This window comes from Schistocerca cancellata, chromosome 3 (genome assembly GCF_023864275.1).
Source record: "Schistocerca cancellata isolate TAMUIC-IGC-003103 chromosome 3, iqSchCanc2.1, whole genome shotgun sequence".
NCBI lineage: Eukaryota > Metazoa > Arthropoda > Insecta > Orthoptera > Acrididae > Schistocerca > Schistocerca cancellata.
Window position 1 is genome coordinate 697652939 of NC_064628.1, and position 18895 is coordinate 697671833.

At 45.8% G+C, this 18895-nt stretch overlaps 1 protein-coding gene across 3 annotated transcripts in view; it reads right to left on the reverse strand.

The window, feature by feature from the left end:
• Positions 1-18895, reverse strand: part of LOC126175684 (ecdysone-inducible protein E75) — a 466380-nt gene that overhangs the window by 22578 nt on the left and 424907 nt on the right. The window lies entirely within an intron of this gene.

Consider the following 18895-nt stretch of genomic DNA (forward strand, 5'->3'; position numbering starts at 1 on the left):
AATGCAGTAATGGCAATTTCTGTTTTATTTGTCAGGCAGTACGGTCTACTAAGAACATATCTGACTATACGTGACGATTGGGAAGTGAAGAAAGCAGAGGCGACAGGTGTTCTGGTAAGTAATAAGACGGAGAAATAAGAAGCAAAGTCCACAGGGATGAAGTGCTGCTGGTGAAAATTATAACTAAGAATCTGTTTGAGTGCGATGTAAAACAACGTAACACAAAAACAAAAGCAGCCCGCCAGAATGGATGTGATATTTCAGCATTCACCATTGTAGTACACATTCTTACCGGCGTACATAATTTCTGGAAACGCATAACAAGCACACCGCTGCCGCATAGAAAGTGAGGGTAGACCAGAGGCTAGAACTAGTTGTGGGAGGAAAGTGGATTCTGAGGAAAACTTTAGTAGCGAAAGAGTAGATAAGTTACGTATATGGTTTAAATGGTAGACAGAGTGCGAATAAAAATTATTGCCTCTTCCGTCGACTCATTTACCGAAAGAAATGATAAAATGCATCCATTTAAAAATCTAAAAAGGGTTCTGTGACAAATGTTTTGATATCCAGAACAGCTACAGTTTTCGTTTGTTTCGGCGCCTTACTTCATCTGTAGTCCTCTAATTTTGTTTCAAAATACTCGATTAGCTACAACACGGTCAAAAATTTTTATTATCTCTTTTAAGATTTGCCTACATCACTCAAATACCTCTTCGCACAAGGGCTAATCATTAAACTAGTAATGCAAACGGCCTAAATGGTACGACATATTGTCGTGACCACCGAAAACGCAAAAGTAAAGTAAGATTAGAAGAAGAGAAATGTATTTAAAACTAAGAAAGTATGTCTTCTATGATCCCCCACAGTGTGTCGAAGAATTCACCCCATCGTGTAATGACAGCGCAGACAATATCATAATGTAAACGCTTCAAATGCAAGATAAGTTATCCTTGTGTACATCTCGTAGAATTGGTAGAGCAACTAAGCACTCTCAGAAATTAGTATCATATCAACAAAATGCTGCCACAAAAATATAAATACGCAACCACATCGTTTCTACGTCAGTACCGTAGAAGAAAAGCCACCGACTCAAACACAATGACGCTACGGTAAAAATGTTCAGATTTCCGTACAAAGCCTCACGAAGTCAACAAATTACAAATCACATTTAGTGTGTGGTCATCATCTCAGACGATACGATGAAGGGTCACGGAGGCAGATATAAGAAATGGGGAAAAGGGAAGGACGAAGTTAGTATGCTCGCCCCTCGGCGTCCCGGCGTGCAGTACCGTTATGCGCGAGATGCAGAAGTCCAAATACTGCACGCAGGGTTCATCGACCCGTGCCGGAAGCAGGGCTAGTCCCGAGTTATCTAATCGGGCGTCGACCCCGCGCTGGCCTACCACAACACGGCACGCGCATGCGCGCTAGCCACCCGGGCCGCTCACTGGGTCACGCATGCGCCGTGCGTCTAGCGGAAAAAAAAACGACAGGCGTGCAGTGCCGGGCACTGCACCCAGCTAGGCCACTGGCAGCTCACGTGGGTCGTGCACGGTGCATTGTATTAAACAAGGCGGAGAGAAACTGCTTCCTGCAACGCATTTTCAGGGGAAATGTTAACTGTAACAGTACCACAACTTCCGTTTCAATAAATTACTAACATTCTTACTTAACACCCTCCATTTTCGTTGATTAATTTCATTTTTCTTTGTATCTCATCATTTTTACTTTGATTTTTTAACACTGTAAAATATTCGACTTGTTTTTTTAAAATATTACGCAATGTCTCTAAATGCGAAATAAACGATATGAAATCCGAACTGAGAGTTCACTTAAGCGTGCCATCCTCGTGACACGTTATGAAATGTAACAACTTTCCAGCTAAAACGTGGTTAGTGCTTGGGAAGAGCAGCTACACAGCACACGCTGTTAATATGACGTCATCTGAAGGTAAATCTGAAAGATCAGTTAGTTTAAACAAATAATGATTTGAAATTACACTACACAGCTAAAAATGATCCAAACAAAAATAAAAAAAACATTTGCCGTAAGGAAAATTCATGAAGCTTCCGTTGCGTGGGCTCAGAGACCTCTTCGTGACTTGGTAAAAAGGAAAACAAGAATGAGGAATTAAGTACTGCTTTCTGAGTACAGGCAACTTGTTCTGTATAGAAAGAAAACCAGGACGAATTTTGTCGGGGAGAAAAAGCATTAGCCTCATTCACAATTCCTTATATAACTACATGCCGCCTCCACTATTGGATTTTAGTTCTTTATGCATTTTTGCACAACTTCGGCATTAGGCCAGTTTCAGGTACCATTAGATTTGGGTGTAAAACAGCTCAAAAATGGTTCAAATGGCTGTGAGCACTATGGGACTTAACTTCTGAGGTCATCAGTCCCCTAGAACTTAGAACCACTTAAACCTAACTAACCTAAGAACATCACACACATCCATGCCCGAGGCAGGATTCGAACCTGCGACCGTAGCGGTCGCGCGGCTCCAGACTGTAGCGCCTAGAACCGCTCGGCCGGCTGTACAATAGGGCATAAGTAAATCCAATAGTAGCAGGCTGCGTGGCATCCTTTAAGGAATTCGTGGCAGTTGTGAACGCGACTTCAAAGAAAATTATACCTCAGAATTACTGTCAATGGTACTTCATAACTTTCTGTTAGGGTAGGCGACTAACACGCAAACATCTTGTACTCAGTAGAATATCCTCTCTCAACAAGGGGTCTACGGTATGCACACAAATGTCTCCTTAAAGGCTTATTTTGTAGATAAACGTCATATTGTGAGTTTGGATAATTTTACTACGGGCAGTACCAACCAAGGAAGCAGATCGGTATGTCGTGCGATTTTAGTGTTTATATTGGTAATGTCAAAGTATCACTTGCAGTTCTCAGTTCACCTGCTCTCTTTTAAATGAGTTCATCTCCTGCCATCTACTCCCTTTTAAAGAGTTCGCCAATGATTTGTTCACCAATCATTTATCGACTCGTACGAGTGTACAGTTTGTGTTTGTGTGTGTGATAGATAACTATTCTCCCTGTTGATGAAACATTTAATAGGGGTGAAATCATCACTGCGGAAACGGCTTCGATTTCGACCACACGAGGCTGGCGGTTTCTCCCAAGCACGGCCGCGCCGCCGCGGAAGGAGATATCCTTTCTCTGGCGAAAAATTCGGCGAGCGAGAGCAGCGAACAGCGAGTAGCGCTCGCGGCGGGCAGGTGAACGACCGCGGCGCCGCGAGAAGGTCACTCGCGGACGTCGACCCCGGCGCCGCGCTCGGCGGCGCTCGGCCCGCTCCGGCCGCGTTCGGCTCCGCTCGGCGCACTTTTGTTTTCGCCCCGCCCCTCCCGCTGGCCTCATTCGCTAACAAGGACACAGTTACGTCAGCACGGCACGGCACTCGTTCCCATTCGGCAGCCAGGAGTCACTGACACTTTGGGGAGAGCCCTCCACCCCGATACACCCACTCCGGCTGCGATTTCCAAACGGGGCGCCGTCTAACGGGCACCAGAATACTCTCCGCAAACACAGACAGACAGAGGCTGCCTCTTCTGTTTCGCTCGTTCCGCGGAGACCTCATCTGCGCTCTCCTGTGTTCTGCAATGTCGCTCGAGAAAAAGTACAATGAACTCGGGCAACCGCAGGAATCGTATCGCCCTTCCCTTTCATTAGCTAATGGCAGAAACACTTACTTTGCTGCGAACTTTTTTTTCGATTTGCAGACTCGTGTATGGGACAGATATTCTTTTCGCGTGACTACACAAAGTGTATCATAAATAACAGTGTAAACGCATACAGTTGCAAGTACACCGCACTAGGAGCAAAAATGCCTCAACAAACAGGGACTCTAAAACGCATACCTTAAAAGCTGGGCGCTTCCTCATCTTCGGTACTGTCAAACAAAACTCTTCTACTACAAGCTCTCTGCTTTACATATTTTGAGAGGTGGTAGTATCTACCAAAACGAGAAAGTAATGTCCAGTAGACATAGGATCTAAAGTGTATACTTTAGGAGCTTTGAGCAATTCTTTATCTCCGCTACTGTGAAACACATCTCTTCTACTGAACAAGTACTCGCAACTCTTAAGATATGTACCTTAGAGTCCTTGTTTGCTCGACGCTTTTTTCTTGTTTTGGTCCAGTTTACCTGCTTCGGATGGTTAGAATGGCTGTGAGCACTATGGGACTTAACATCTGAGGTCATCAGTCCCCTAGAACTTACAACTAGTTAAACCTAACTAACCTAAGGACATCACACACATCCATGCCCGAGGCGGGATTCGAACCTGCGACCGTAGTGGTCGCGCGGTTCCAGACTGAAGCGCCTAGAACCGCTCGGCCACACCGGCCAAAATATAGAAAGCAAAGAGCCTGCAGTAGAAGAGATTTGTTTAGCAGTATCGAAGCTGAAGAAGTGCCTTTAGCTCGTAAGGTAAGCGTTTCAGAGGGCGTGTTTACTGAGACTTTTTTTGCTTCTAGTGCCGTATACTTTAAACTGTAAGCGTTTACACCACTAATTATGATAGATACAGTATACAACATCCAACTGTTGAAGTAAGCAACGTAAGTGACTTTTAATCGATCTCACACATTCCGCGGATATTCTACCCTTGTTAATGGTGGTTGAGCTCTATGGCTGTGTATTAAATTACTTCGGAATATAGCAACCAGTCGCTTTATATAACTTTATTTATGCCAAGACGACTTTTGGGGCTTCATCTTGTATTGCCGTTTTTCACTTAAACACAATGCCGAGAATATGTTGTTTTGGCGAAGACACAAAAATAATACGCCTACCGAAGATGAGTGAAGTTCCGAAACGAGGCATGACGTGCATAGAGCTGTATGAGTAAAGCCTGGTTGCTGCATTTTTCAGGTAAGATACGTTTATATTCTTAACTTCGATGAACACAGAAAAGAAAAAAAATCTATCAATTTCGACATGTTATAAGCAGATACGTTCACCAGTCGAAGTTACCTTTTGTGATACTGCATTTGACTCGCTGGATGTGAATAATAATAGAGTAGAAAGATAGCGACGTTGTGGTTGAAACACGGTTTCGTCCCGCGCCTGAAATTACGGCCCCCTGCCGCCATTGCAGCAGCAGAAACGGGAGAGCGGGGGCCAGCAGGATGAGGGAATTGCGATTTAAAGAGGCGGCTGCGAGAGTAGCGGGTGCATTGCCCCGTGGCCCGGCCTTACAACACCGGGGCTGTTACGACACAGCACGGCCGCGGGCCGGGGGAAACTGAACTGACACACATTTCGCCGCTTTCTTTTTGCTGCACTTTCGCGCCAGCCGCCGTGTAATTTTTATGGCGCCAGCGTAACAGTCCGCTGCTCATTGACCGCCTGCTCTGCGCAGCCACAGCCGAGCCTAATCGGCTATTCGCTCCCCTTGTTCTTTCAGGTGCGCCCTCGTTTGTCTCGACTTGCTATGTTACACGAAAACAGCCATGGATAGCACTACTTCTGAGCAAGACTTACGACACGATTTTTTTTTTGCTACATCAGTACTCGGTTCATGTTTATCAGAGACTTATTTAGCCGAAACACGAACTGTACAAGATTTTTTGCCTTGCTGCATTCTCTGTAGGGGCCACAAAGAACGTAAGTAGGTAGCACTAAAATTCTGATCATGTACATGAAACAGCAAAAACAGGTAAGCATTCAAAAACGAAGATACGTTTAAGCTCAAATCGTTCAGACAGTGGTCACTACAGTATTAATAATAAGAGTTTCGTGGTAACATTCTTCTGTTGCTATAATGTGATTCGTTCCCTTTTTTTAAAAAAAACCTTTCTAAGTATTACCATATTCACTTGATACTTTTTGGTAATGTTTAATGTAGCAAGAAAAGATGGTAAAATAGAGGAAGGGGGAAATAATGAAAAAATGGCTGCTTTCAGTATAGTCTTGTCGATAACTCTGTAAAGTTGTTAAATAACTGTAAACAGAAAGGGATGCCGAAATTCACAGTCAGGGTGGATGTGAAGTCTCTAGGAACACACAAATAATATATCAGATCGAAAATATCTGCAGTCAGCAGTGAAGCTTTCGAAGACAAAACTGCCTTACACTCCCCCCCCCCCCTCCCCCCGAGAGGGATGGGGCTTTCGGTCCAAAAGCTAAAAGCTGCATACTGCATCCTTGATAATCATTTCGTGTGTTCGCCCGCTCATCGTCTTCTGTAAGGATCAATATACAGATTTTACCGGAAATATTGAGAAAATTAATATCTATTGCTGTGTTAGAGAAAACATAAAGAGCGAAATGTGTTGTACCTGGATAAGGCACTAATAACTATGGGTACAAGTGGATCGAACGAGTGGATGATGTCAAAATACTAAAGACCCTGCTGAAATAAACAGAAAACATAGGTAAGGAAGCATGGACAATAACAACTGTGGATAGAACCAACCTCATGATTGTGACAAAAAGAAAAGCCGAAATTCTACCTAATAATGTAAAATCGCTTCATTTGCAACGTAAACAACGACAATTTTTCTTACCCAGGCTCATTACCCTCCCTATCTTTCGTGTGTGAGTGTGAAGTGGGTTCAAGAGACGTGCGAAATTCGTGCCGTGGGCTGTAACAAAGTAAGTACGCCTATCTCGGAACAGTTTGTAGTGAGTACTCGTTATTACGTTCCTACACTCCTCGTATCGGTGATAGTCAAGATAAACTTGGCGACTGACATGCCTTTAATTGTGTAATTCGCTGGCCACGATTGCGTGTTTTGACGAGTGCTTCGGCTCTAACTCAAGTAAGTTATGTGAATTTTGATTCAGGGCAAGCACTTAAACTGAATGGCTTAACGATGATGGCATCATCTAAGGTAAAACAGTTCCCCATTCGGGTCTCCGGACGGAGGCTACTCAGAGCGAAGTCATCACTGTGGAGATCTGCATTCACGCAGAGTCTGCACGGAAGACCACAACAACAATATCGTACAACCACAGAGGAGAACTGTGCTTAAACGAAAGGAAACTGAAGATATGATTTAATCCAGCCAGGCCGGCCGGGGTGGCCGAGCGGTTATAGGCGCTACAGTCTGGAACCACGCGACAGCTACGGTCGCAGGTTCGAATCCTGCCTCGGGCATGGATGTGTGTGATGTCCTTAGGTTAGGTAGGGTTTAAGTAGTTCTAAGTTCTAGGGGACTGATGACCTCAGAAGTTAAGTCACATAGTGCTCAGAGCCATTTGAACCAATCCAGCCAGTTTGTCAGTGTACGGTCATGCAGAAATTGAGTAAGCATGGGGAGTAGTGTGTGGGATGATGGGGAAGCCAGGGCGGTGAGGGAGAGTCGCCGTGTTGTGGGCCCGCGGCCGGCAGGCAGTCGTCCCGCAAGACGACGCGAGGCCACGGAATGCTAAGCTGCCAGCGCCGCCGCCGGGGCAATGACCCGCCCGCAAGTAGGCCAGCGGCGCGGCGCGGCGAGCTCGCGCGAATGATTGCCGGCGTTGGCGCGCGCTATATATACCGTGATAACGGGCGCGCGCGCGTGCGCGGGTCCACCTCATCTCACCTCAACCTCAACCTCAACCTCAACCTCATCCTCATCCTCTGCCCTCCCCGCCGACACTTCCTTTCGGCGGCCGTTCACACCAACGAGAGCGTGCTCCAAATCGATACGCCCGTCGCGGACAAAAGCGAAATGGGGCCGAAGATTAACCGCGAACTGACTGCTGACTCACGACCGGGCTTAGCGGCAATGGCTCACACGCGCGATAAGTGGTGCGGCGCGAACTTCCGCCTCCTAAACACTCCACAGGTACGCAACAGCCACTACGAGGCATATCAGTAAACGGTTTTTTTTTCCGTGATGAGGAAAGAAACAAAAGAGGGCGATATACAACGGCAAATTAATCTATCTGAGATACGAAACCCTCAACCCAAAACGACTGCTTCCAAAGCTACGATGCCAAACATGTGTTACGGAACAATACAGCTTTACTTATTTCCTTCTATTTGGCCAAATAGACGCCGCGTGCCTCCTTTATCCTCCTATATTTTTTCATCTTTTCATTATATCTGTTTTGTCCATTGTCATATCACTCCACACTTGTTACTCTAAACTTGTTATTCTAAATTTAACACCCTCTTTCTCAAAAGACCTTTTTCTGCTGCCACTTGTGCTTTTATGTTGTGTATTTTTAAATATTTTTAACATCTCGGGTCCAGCTTTTCGTTAATTTCTTTTCCCAAATACACTTGTGTATCTGTTTTGTTAGCTTTTTGTCATTCATCTCGTATAAATATCAAGAAAATATTACTCATATTTTAGTCATTATTTTTGTTCTTTTTGACTGTATTTCGCCATTGTCTCTCCACTTCCATGCTTCTGATATTGTTAATGGATCCAAATTTTTTTCATCGTTTTTCTCTGTAATATTTCTAGTTTGTCTACGTTATAATTCAGTGCCAAACATTCATTTGCGTTGAGAAGTTCTGATTTCAGTTTTATTTATTTATACACTTTTTTGGACAGCATGCATCATTTAATGTCGTGAAAACTAATCCACTCCGCATATCGCGTATTTTAGATATGAATATGGTCTACTTCTGGTGAACCCGGCTATATAAATAAAATAGGAGATCTAGACTGTTTTGGATAGAAAATGATGATAATACACACTGTTTTCCTAGAGCGCGGTAGTGTTTTCTTTAAAATCATTTATTATTGTGTAAATTGATTTTTAGCTGGACTCTGGGATATACACATCCGGTGAACTTTTAGGCAAACATCACAAGAGGTGAAGGCAGGAAACTCGAAACATACTCTGCAGATAGCGTGACGTATATACTGACGTCGTCAATCCTGGTGTAGAGGACTACGGCCCCTTTCCACAAATTGAAATGCGATTTCGATTATCCTTAGTGAAGTGGCATTTTTCTTGGGACACTCTACTCCATGCACGGATATGCAAGAGGATATTTTTGAAAAGCTGAATACCCATATAATAGGCACACGATGCACAATATGTGTCCGAGAATGTACCGACATTTAAGTGAAATAAGAACAGTGGTATTACAACATAATGAACGAGGAGGTCAACGAACAATGCGGACTCCCGAAATGCTCGGGTAATGAAGATCCCATATCAACACTGGAGCAATGTCGCGTGATGTGGCGTACAGCGCTGTATGGGATGCAACACAAAAGCAGCAGCTACGCTACTACCATTCATAGAAAACACAAGCTTCTGCTCTTGTCGGCTTCTCACCTAGGCATCACGTTTAGCCAACGCTGAGGGTCGATTCTCAATTTTTTCGGCCGATACGGAATGGCTCGTAGTTACAGTGGTCGTTAGGGGCCTCCATTGTAATTGAAAAGTCGATCTGCATGCTGGACTCAAATTTATTTCCTTACTTTTCGAAGAGTGTGTGGCATAGAAGATGTTGAGAGGCAGAGCGAGCGAAGAAAGTACGAAGCGGCATTCGGTAATCTCGCCTGAGTAGCGCGCAACCCGCGTAACGCTACTGCTTCGCCAGGTTGCATCACTCCGAGGAGGTGACGCGGTAATTGGCTGAGGATCAAAATTCCCTAAACTTAGAGCTATGAATGAGAAGCGAGGAATGTGTGTGCTGTAATTACAGCGATGTGTTGATATATTTACGTTTCTAAATTATTCATTCGTCACTGTCTAAAAACACCGTTATAATAACTGTCTAACTATTCTTCTGATTTTTTCAGTTTTGAAATTTCTTGCTTACACCCCTGTGTACGTTGACGACACTGTTAGCATGACAGTGAAGGCCAGATTTTCTTTTGATTGAGACCTTCTGTTGTTAAATTCTGTAGATTATAACACACTGAATTTTTACTAATTCGTTACGTAATCGAAATTTATGGTTTAAGCAAACATGCATTCAGTACGTTGTTGCCTCGACCATCCTTACAGTAGCAATGACAAATTACATCTAAGAATTCTGTTTTCTTGCCAGACACGTAGAGCGTTCTTTGACTTAAGTAAACTACATAGTTTTGAGCTCTACTTTCCCGAAAACCGACTTGCTTCACCAAGTGTGTCCTGTATTCTGAATCCTTCCCTATGCTGTTGGCTGAAAATCTCTAGCTAATATTTAAACTCTAACTACTGTCGTTAACCAAAGCAAGAACATTGTTTTGGTTATGTTTTCTTCCAATTCTGAATCAAGCAAGTGTTCACAGCGAGGTTACTGAAATTTTTATTACTTGTACTTGTTTTCATGTAAGGCATACTGAAAATCTAGCAGTAAATTAGTAGCAATGTAGACATTTTAGCAAGTAACTGGCACTGACAGCAAATCATTCACTAGCCTTAGTTCTCAGTTAATTTAACTGCAAATATTTCTCTAAATTAAAGAGTGATGTGATCGTGTACACTACCTATACACCGCGTTTAAAGTGAGCAATTATTTTCATATCTTTACATGCAATGATTTCATTCGATTTATGGCATCTTTCTTTCGGAAGAATTTGTCTTCAAAATAACACTGCAAGATACAGTGTGGAAATAATGTTACATTGGAAAGCACGATGACGAAAATACCCCCTAGGAAGGGCTTAGCGTCTATCTAAAAGGCTAAAAGAATCGGGAGAGTGAATGGCACGATGGAAATGTTTACCTTCAGCATTCATACGCAAGGTGGAGATAACAACGCTACTAATGTGTTGGAACCGCCTTTGCGCGTGTTGTATAAAGAATTTACCTCTGAAACCACGTCGACGCAAGCTACCCTGTTCTGCTCAGGGAAGTCACGTTCTGGACACGCAGCTGGCTTTATATTCGAGTAGAGAAACTGTCAACAGAAATTTGCTTTTTAGTGTTCGCTTCGTGTAGTTTGGCTGTAATGTTCAAAGTGGGTTCTCCCCTTCCGTACCATCTCTACAGAGTCATCACAAGGCAAGAGTGAGTATCAACATGGTGCGTCGAGATGAGTGCATCTCTCGGTCAACTATGAGGATGAGCTGAATATTTTACGACCGGACGTGAGGCTGCTGTGAGCGTCCGCGTGGGGACGTCATCTGGTATCTCGTACCGGAGCGGAGGTGGGAGGCGGTGTGAACAACCGTACGTCACCGCAGCGCATTCCGCGCTGAGCAGCAGCCGTGTGGGTGGGTCAGTGACCCCGGCAGATACCGGGCTGTGGGTCACCTTGCCTCTGGGCCGACGTCTGATAGGCGCGCGGGCAGATGGACGGGGGCAGGAGAGGGGAGGGGAGGGGGCTGAGCGCCGGGCGGAGGGGGGCGCCGAGGCGCGGGGTGCATGACCGGCGCAAGGCCGCGGGAGCATCGGCCCGGAAGCCTACCTCCCCCCACCCCCCTCCTCCTCTGGCCCTAGCGCTCTGCGCATGCTCACCACATGAGTAAACACCGCGGAGCCCGCCTACTTGCACGGGACAGCCTGAAGTGGGTTCGCGAGCACGATTCTGCGCTCTTCACAACCCAAAGACGTGCAACAAGTGCAAATGGCTTATCACCTGTTCGCTTTCTGCCTCCCAGCGCTGAAGTATGCCAAAAGATTTACTGCGGATCGTTCAGACAGTTCAAACTCGCTGAGACGGACCTCGGCCGAAAAATCCTTTCGAAGTTCACTATCCTAGCAAAAAGTTTGTTCTAGTTCGATATTTTCATAGTGTATGTGGGGACATAGGGACAAGTAGTTAGTAGAGATGGAGCTGTGCGTGGAACTAAGACAAATGATTGAACTGAGTGGCACATGATTGAAAAATTATAGTTCTCTGATCACCTAAACTCAATTGGTGCGTGGTCATCCAGATTAGGAATTTTGATTCAAGTTTCCATCCACCGCGACATTCAATGAAACTTCCCCGTTCGATTTAGCTGTTAGCTGGGGTACCATTGGGAGGCATTATAAAGAAAAAGAAACCTTCGTTGTCGTCTTAGACTTCATTATCCAGCTAAGCAGAGAAAAAATAGCCGAACACATGGCGCCACTGTACAGAAATACGAACTTATTCATACTGTTTACATACCCAGATTTCATGTGAATTATTAATGGCATCATGTGTTTGTGACGACTACAATTTAATGAACGTCATAAACTTAAATAGTGGGATATTGTCGCTGGCGTATGGAAGTTTTTCAAAAGTTACCAGAATCATCTAGCTTTTCCATGTTCACAAACGATTCGTTCGGATTTCTTTCCTTTTTTTCTGTCAGTCACCCGTAACGGAAGATACTGCTTCTGGCGTCTTTGCTGCAGCTTGAAAACTACGACGGGACTTCAAAAAGTGGCGGCAGGCACAGTTATTTTTATTGAATGCTGTACTGGTAATGGAAAATTTCAGCCACTTGCTCAACTCCTAAAAGACATTAATCTGTTCCTTGGACACGGACGCGTTCGAGAACAGCTGTGTGAACGTCCTCGTGATTGGAAATTCTCTTTCCCCTCAGATCTTCTTTCGGCTTGCCGAAAGGATGGAACTGTACGGCAGAGGCTTCGAAACCTCTCATCGAAAGTAATGAAGCAAACCTCGTGTGGAGTGTTTCATTTTTGCGCAGAAGAACACTGCCTTTGGTTAGTATTCCACGCCTCTTGTTCTTTACGGCGTCGGTGTTTCACGGTACGAACTGGCATTAATTGTGCTATTTGCCACAAACTGTGTCTACACAACTCCCTCACAGCCGAAGAAAAAGTGGTCACTACCTTCCCTGCAGATGGCGTAACTTTGCATTCCTTTTGCGGAGGTGAGAAGGTGTGTCTCCATTCCACAGACGATCTCTTTGTTGCAGGTATGAAATGAAAGAGCCGTGTGTCATCGGACGTAATGAAGCGGCTTAGGAAACAATTGTCTTCCGCGGAGAGGCTGTAAACTTTGCGCCTTTTGTGTGTAGGTGACAATGATCGCAGAATGCAGCGAGAGAATAATTTCCGATACAGCAGACGATCTGGGACGATGCAATGAGCACTATCTGCTGAGATGTGCATCTGCTTTGTAGGGAGTGGCTAAATTTAGAGAACAGAATTCCGAGTAAGACAGTCTGAGAAGTATCCTGTCACTATTGTACACGTAGCGTGTCTTGCTACAGACGAACATGGGCCTGAGAGCATTGTACACACTAATAGCTCTATAGGGCACGCATCCTTACTGAACATGCGATTGGGGCAGGGCAGAAAGCCGCTAATATTGTTACGAAATGCCTTCCGCAGGGTTTATATGTAGGATTCAGAGCCAAGACGATCGGTCAAGTGGCGCAGGCACCCACGACGCGCCATTCTGCGTGTACGTGCGCAACTGCAGCTGCGGACAGAGGGGTGAATCGCGAATGCCAGGGCGGGGGAGGCGCGCAGCCAGTGTTGCGTGGGGCTGGGGGCAGCGCCGCGGCAGGGGTCCGGCCGGTCCACGGACTGATACAAGGTCGCTGTGCCAAGGTCACTCACCCACCGGGGGCCGAGGGCCGCACAAAGACGCCTGCCCGACTCGCCGACTGGCCGCGCCACAAATAGCCGCACTGTATCCGCCGCTGCCAGCCGCCCACTCCTGCACCAACCGACCACTCGCGCCCCTCTCGCTCCGTCAGTTTCTCTCTGGCGAGGAATACGAGCTCTCTGAAGACTCGCAAGACACCTCGCCAGTTGCAGAGCGAGTGGTCAAAATATTCGTCACTCCCAGAGTCTAGTTTCTTAGGATGAGATGTAGTTCTTATCGAACCCACGATCCCCCTGGTACGTAATACAAGGCTAAACACGTTAGGGAGCAGGCTTCTCCAGAATATTACAGCCTTTGGCGACACCTTCACTATGGTCCTCAGTGGACACAAATGCGAGTTCACTTTCGACAGTAGAACTCCGTAACTACCTTGCGCGATTGCTCGCCGGTGATGTATACCAGTTTACTTAACATTGGAGATACGTATTTGTTTTTGACATACATACAGTGTTATTGTAATTAGTGAAGAATTTACGCTTGAAATTTGAGTAACGGTAACGTGCACGGTCTTAGGAAGACTCGAATATTGCCTGTGCAGGTAACAGCCGGAGGCTGCTGAGAAGATTTGATGCGGTGTAGTCACTCACGTAAGGACAGACGACAAGAAACAGCAATACTTGAAATTTTTCCTAGTCAGTCATGATACGTTTAATGTGTTTAGGATAGAAATAACACTGTAGTGCGCAGTTTCTTATAGTTTCCTTCGCTGTATCGCACTTCGCCTATCGTATGAATGCACTGACGCCCACGTTCGTCTGTAGCATGACACGTCATAAACTTCCTGGCAGATTAAAACTCTGTGCCGGACCGAGACTTGACCTCGGGACTTTTGCCTTTCGCGGGCAAGTGCTCTACCAAGCCCGACTCACGCCCTGTCCTCACAGCTTCCATTCCGCCGGTACCTCGTCTCCTACCTTCCAAGCTGTGATGACGGGGCGTGAGTCGTGCTTGAGTAGCTCTGTTGGTAGAGCACTTGCCCGCGAAAGGCAAAGGTGCCGAGTTCGAGTCTCAGTCCGGCACACAGTTTTAATCTGCCAGGAAGTTTCATATCAGCGCACACTCCACTGTAGAGTGAAAATTTCATTCTATGACACGTCATTTCTCTAACATATAAATGGAGAGACTGTGTCGCTACTTTTAGTGACACGGAAAGAAATCACGGTGTCGTATTCTGTGCAGGTAAAGTACTGTTCGTCCGCACCTGCTACTAATTACTTGTGTCCCTGAAATGACTGTAATTATTGATCATTTTCCTGTACTGGCGTATTTCAGCTACGATGTCGCTGTCAAGCGATAGGTAACGTTTGTGAGCAGACACCAAACCTGCTCAGCGTATGGCGGGTAGTGGTATTAAAATGGTTCAAATAGCTCTGAGCACTATGGGACTTAACATCTGAGGTCATCAGTCCCCTAGAACTTAGAACTACTTAAACCTAACTAACCTAAGGACACTTCCATGCCCGAGGCAGGATTCGAACCTGCAACCGTAGCAGTCGCTCGGTTCCAGACTGAAGCGCCTAGAACCGCTCGGCCACACCGGCCGGCTGTTGTGGCATTATAAATTTTGCACGACTGTGGTACCTGCGATGTAAAGTAATTATTTCTATTTACTGCACATACTAAAGTATTGCTACTCCGTCGGATACTAAATCTGTAAGTAGAATACGATGAGGTCAGCACAAACGTAGCACAGGCCTGCATTAGTGAAGGTTGGGGAAGCAAATCAAAGACACCATACGAGGTATTTGCCTATATAGAGTAACCACGGGAGATTTGAAACCTGGCGGATTGGGGATCTGACTTCAATCTGTTGACCACTGCAAAATCTCTCTCTGTTCGAACGTGTATTGTTTCTAAATAACGTGTAGCAGGTTTTACAAAGCTGATGCACGACAGGTTCATTCGAATTGGCGTATGTAGTATAAAAATGCAGTTTGAAAGGTGGTTTTGCTAGGAATAATTTATTATTTAGTACGTATCTGAATAGATGTGAAGTGTCCCGCAATTTTCGTGAAGGAATTTCGTAACAAAGCCGAGGCCGACGGCGGTTTTGCGCTCGCGGCGGCGGTCCGTCCTTTCTCAGGGCCGCTACAAGGCAAACGACCGCCCAAAGCCGCTCGCGTTGTCTTCCGGGTCCGCGACAGCTTGGCAGCTCATACGCTGTATTATAACCCTGAAACTATCTGCTCCAGAAGCGCAAAATGTGAAGGCGCACCCAAAACTGCTCTGCTGATACACATAAGGAAAGCTGTCCTCACCTCGAAGGTTGGTTTGAACCTGACGGACGTGGTATGACCGCTTACAAGTGGACCTATACATTAACGAGTATCAAATTTGAAATTTTTCAAGTTGTAGAAGTAACAAGTCAGAAAAAATTCTACGACCGTCCGGAGACTACGCATTTGTAATCCGCTACTTACCCACTAGAATACCGAGCTCGTACAGTTACGTTAAGGATGCCGAGAGCAAGTCCAATCTTCCTCTGTAGCTACTTTGCAAATAGCCTAAACAGATTTGGGGGAGACACGGAAATATGCCGGTGTGATAGCGAACAAGCTTCGAATAGCCAGGGATACTTTACTTGACACAGTTTCGACCGAAGCGCAGCGAGCGGGAAGGAAGGAAGAAATGTTGGTGGCTGTGGCGAGCGTGACGTAACGACTTTCTCCGGCCGGCAGGCCGTTGGCTCTGCTTTCTCCAGTGACGCAACAGGTGTGCCGCCCGCTCAACGTGAATCTCCGTGAGACCTGCGCTCGTCGCACGGCATGTGGCGTACGTAGGTGGTTAGCTCGTATTATTCGCGCAGTTCAAAAAGCAGCTTCTGAGTGAGGTCAGAGAAGCAACGAATAGTCCACGAAGAGGCGTCCTGCGATGGAACAGAAACAGTATTTTAAAAAATACTGTTGAAACTACTGCAGTAGAATCACCTTATAAGTCGAAATTATGTTATGAAGCTCGAGAAAACGTACATTGTTATAGAAAGGAACAAACTAGTTTCGCCTGCTGGTTGAAACCGAAGTAGACCAGGAGACTTACTTTACGCAATAGTTGCAAGGCTAGTAGTATCGCTTAGGAACTATATGTCCTTCGACGTTGAACCGTGTCTTTACGCTGCGGAAAGTTCCATTAGTATCAGAGCAGCGGCAATGGACAGGCAGTTTACTTTAAGCAAGTTACTATCACTCTGCCCAGCCTCACGGAAGGCACGATGCTGGTACATAATACGGCAATATAAAGTCATAAAATTTTCTCGAGCTTTCGGGTGCTTACAGTGGTTAAATATCCCCGAGATTCCTGGCGGGTGCTCCTCAATCGTTGTCAAGTGCTGTCCTTTACAACACCGAGAAAGTTTTAATCCTGCAGAAGTGTACTACACAGTGGAAGCAACTAATATAGACTTACATGGACACAAATGGGTCTACTCTGAAGGTTACCACTACCAACTGAATTTATCTGACAAGCGCGCAGATTTGCAGCAGCATTCCCGTGTCAGTGATCGTGCGCTACTTATTTCTGGCGGAGTGCAGCAATGTGTCAATGAGTATTTGCTCGTTCAGTGCCGATGATATTCTCGAATTTTACAAACCTTCTCTCGGGGTAAGGTCACAGTACACGGTCGAAAGTGGGAATTTGTTTTTCTTTTGTAGCAGGGAAGCCGGCCGGAGTGGCCGAGCGGTTCTAGGCGCTACAGTCTGGAACCGCGCGACCGCTACGGTCGCAGGTTCGAATCCTGCCTCGGGCATGGATGTGTGTGATGTCCTTAGGTTACTTAGGCTTAAGTAGTTCTAAGTTCTAGGGGACTGATGACCTCAGAAGTTACGTCCCATAGTGCCAGAGCCATTTGAACCATTTTGTAGCAGATAAGGATGTCCAGAAATGATACTTGTTTATCCCAGTACAGTGTATTAGTAGCACACTCACACCCGGACGGTAATGCATACAGTGGCTTCAGCGAATCGCCTGTCGGGTGATAAAATATGAAAGGTACCAATGATCAAGAGAGATATTTGTTCGCTACTGGCTCCGAACGTTAGTAATAGAGCAGCGCGTTGTGTTGCCAGCACTGCAAATTCGTCCCTGGACAGTGAGAGTAGTATGCTGGAGCTCAATCACACGAAAATGATTTTCCTAACGTCCACAGAGTTAAACACAGAGAGCAGTGTTTCGAGACCACAATTAGAAGTACTGAGTTGTCGCGTGTTCCGTCTGCAGTCAAACAGACGCTAGGCGGGGGTGACCGTGGCCACGGCGGGAGATGGTGCTAGGGCGGCGCGCGCTCGGGGTGGGATGACCTCTGCAAGGACGCGTCCGGGCCGACGACCGCAGCTCATCTCCCGCCGGCCAGTCGCCGCCTGCGCAGACACTCTACACGAACTCGCCCTCTGCCCGAAACCACACCGAAACGCGAAATCCAGCCATCACAGTCCGTCCCACACAGCTTTATCTGCTAGCAGTCAGCATTTGAAGCCCAAATGAGACTAATCACACGAATTATATAGTCATCTCGAGGTGGGAAACGATATCTGGGGCTTAGTGACTCTGCTGAATGAGGAGAGGACATATACGAACGGGAAGCGAGAGGCATTTATTTCCATTGTCCGTCGCACCGTATCGGGTTTCTTCGAAATTCTGCCGTTGTCAAACGATTGTCAGTACGGGCTTTGGGGACCGTCCTGATTCCAAACACTTTTTCATATCTAAGCTACTTTCAAGTGGGGGATTTCTCCGACAGCAAGGTGTTTTCATTTTTATTCTTTGTAAATTACGGAAATTCAATTCCGCCTATTATGCAAGCAAGTATTCATTTTTATGTCCAAACATGTTTTCAGCACATTTTTGCCATCATCACTAACTTCTTTCATTCAAGTCTTATAGTTTAGAATATTAGATTCTTTCCGACATTCTGAAGACGGCAAAAAACGTACTGAAGCATTTGGCATGAAAATGAATAAACACTGACATAATAGATGAACATGAATTCCCATTACTCGGTTCACACTTTACGAGTGCGCTACCAGTGAACCGATGTCTGACTCCTGCTACGGTACGGCTGAGCCTATGTGATTGCTCCACTTTATATTCCCAAAAATTGTCACAGCCAGACGCTTTGACCTCAGTTGTGACACATTGATATTGTTTCTGTAATTCAAGTGTGGTGGAATGGGACTACGGCTACTCGATGACTTTAAGAAAATAGATACCAACAGCCGTAATTTTATTTAACAATTTCGTCAAGCTACAAGTTTAGGTACATGATTGGCACCATCTTCAGGCTTCCACAGACGAAACTAGTTAAGTAGTCTAGTCTTGTGTGTTGGTATAGCTACCGCTATCTCCAAATGGTTTCCGTAGGCTTCTTCTCGACAGACGAGGATCCTTCACACCTCTCTTCGGCTGACAGTTGCTGTTAGAGGTGTGAAGCGTCCACGTCTGTT